The sequence below is a fragment of the Rana temporaria genome, chromosome 6 (assembly GCF_905171775.1).
Source record: "Rana temporaria chromosome 6, aRanTem1.1, whole genome shotgun sequence".
Taxonomy (NCBI): Eukaryota; Metazoa; Chordata; class Amphibia; order Anura; family Ranidae; genus Rana; species Rana temporaria.
The window spans coordinates 69,832,684-69,835,135 of NC_053494.1; the positions used below are offsets into that span (position 1 = coordinate 69,832,684).

General features: G+C 43.1%; 1 long non-coding RNA gene across 1 annotated transcript; it reads right to left on the reverse strand.

The window, feature by feature from the left end:
- Nucleotides 1–742: 742 nt before the first annotated feature.
- On the reverse strand, nt 743–1,929 carry LOC120942646. Its single transcript, XR_005750215.1, has 4 exons — nt 1,315–1,929; nt 1,140–1,210; nt 869–1,040; nt 743–773 (listed from the first exon to the last, which is right to left on the reverse strand). It is a non-coding gene; the product is annotated as an uncharacterized LOC120942646 (long non-coding RNA).
- Between the last annotated feature and the right edge of the window lie 523 nt (nt 1,930–2,452).

A 2,452-nucleotide genomic window follows, 5' to 3' on the forward strand; every position in this document is an offset into this window, starting at 1 on the left:
CGCCAAGTTAGATGGAGCTTATTTTTTGATAGATTCGACTTCAACATTTTCTACCTCCCAGGAACACAAAATATTAAAGCCGACTCCTTGTCACGCATGTACGAAGATCAGTCAAGAGAGATTCCCCCTCTCTCCATTATTTCATCCAACCGATTCATTGGTACAACTACGTCCTTTAAAGAGTTGCTTATCCAAACCCTTTCCAAAGAGGATTCTCAATTGCATGAGGGACTACTGAAACAATCTAACGGAATATTTACCTTCAATAATAAGATTTACATCCCACCGAAGTTGCAACTCATACTGCTCAAACAACTCCACGATTCTCCTCTCGCAGGTCATCCTGGAATCAGTAAGACCATACATCTCGTTAAGAGAGACTATTGGTGGCCCCACTTGACAAAAACAGTTCAGGACTATGTCGGTTCCTGTCATATCTGTGCCACTAACAAACATTCACGGAAGCCTCCTTATGGACTGCTAACTTTCATCCCAGTACCTAATAGACCCTGGGAAAAGTGGAGGGACCCCCTAAATGGGGCTTTAAAGGCAACAGAGGTATACAGTAATCACAGTAATCCAAAAAATAGATAATTTAATATTCAAAAATGGAAATTGTACACATATATCACATAGAATTATTTAAAAACAATACATGGTTAGGTGTCATTGAAAAGCAAGGTCCATGAAGACATACACGGCCCTACGCGTTTCGGATTATACTTCGGCCCCTGATGAAGGGTATGTAGTCAACGAGTATAAGAACCACTTTTCTAAAAAACAAAGAAAGCATATATGTTGCAAGCGTTACAAAATAGAAAAATGGCAATAAATACATCAAAAGGTGCAGATAAAGACACACACATACCAATCACAGCGTTTAATCAACCCTGCACACCCCAGAGAAAGGACACCACTATCAGGACGCAGAAAGACTCCTCTGGATGAAATTAAGAGGAAGGAAGCCGGCGGTGCAGAATCACATATAGCAAGACCTCAGGCCCATATAGTCACAAAGTAACATATGATAATGTAAAAACCTGTCCATAAAAAAGGGACAGGATAAATATACATGTAATGAAATACCTAACCATATGTAGAAAAATATGTCAAAAAATAATAATTAAATAACTGCATACCTGAGGTTAGCAGAAATGTGTCATATTAAATTTGGCCAGAGGTGTCAGTAGAGAGCTAGCAGAGCTCCAATCTGTGAATACAATGGATGGCAATAGAAACAGGCATTAGATAAGGAAGGAGGGAACCAATGCAAAAGGTGATAAATAAAAGGATCCAGAGTAAGGGAGTACTTACAAGAGACAAGCGCTCAGTGTGGCCACCAGACATGTCACTAGTACCTCTGCCGTCCAGCAATGTCTGACATTGTTTGGACGGCTAGAGGTTTATATAGGGAAGTAAGGGGGCGGGCCTAGGTACGGCGGGCGTGGTCGGAGAGACCAGGCGAGCCGTAATAGGCCGGTAGTGTGGAAGTGGGCAGTAGTAAACAGACAGCATGGGGAAAAGACTGAGAAGGCCTGTCAGGTGACAGTCAGTCACCTGACACGGAAAGGAGAGTGGGACAGGAAGTAAATGGGAATAGGCTGATGTAAAGGGAAGGGGCGGTGCGGAGACAAAGACTGCTGAGAAGGTGTCAGCAGTGAAGGTTAAACTGGGAAATGATTATTGGTTGTAAAAAACGGCAAAAAAAGCTGCTGGGAAGGACACCAGACATAAAATATATAATAGGAAAATGATAAGGCCATTTAAATAAGGAGGGGACATTGTTCAATGTATACCAGGCCAAGGACACAAACGAGGTAAAGGTATTAAAGTAGTAAGTATATGGACAAAGGGCCAAAAAGAGATCCAGGGACATGCAGGAAAGCCAGGGGTAAAAGGAATGAAACCCCTGCAGTTTACAAATCCCTGTTATGGGCGCAGGTGTAGACCCTAGGTCAAACGACACCTGAAAGGTGCGAAGGGACCAGGTCTGGGGAAGCCGTCCCTCAAAAGGGGGACGGCTTACGTGCGCCCAGCTATATATAGTGAAACAAACACCGCACGGACAACAATTCTGAGCCTGTGGGAAGTCCCTAAAAAGGGGAATGCGCAGGGGATACAGGGACATAATAATGATTACATAAATCATCAATGTTTACACAAAGATGAAAACAAAGAAGTCAATTGGACAAGAAACATGAAATGCAAAAGGCAAACAGAAAAAGGCAAAAATACCAAACAACACAGTATCGTATCAATCTTTCTCGCACCCCCCAGATGAAAAGCCCTCCAAAAAGGGCCTAAAACTGATCTGCTCATTAAGACCAGGAGGGTGATTGGCCTCTAGCTCAGCGATCCAACGGGTTTCGAGCTGTAAGAGGATTTTGTTCCAATCCCCCCCTCTGGGGTTAGGATGGACTCTATCAAGGATCGAAAATTTGACCCCCAGAAA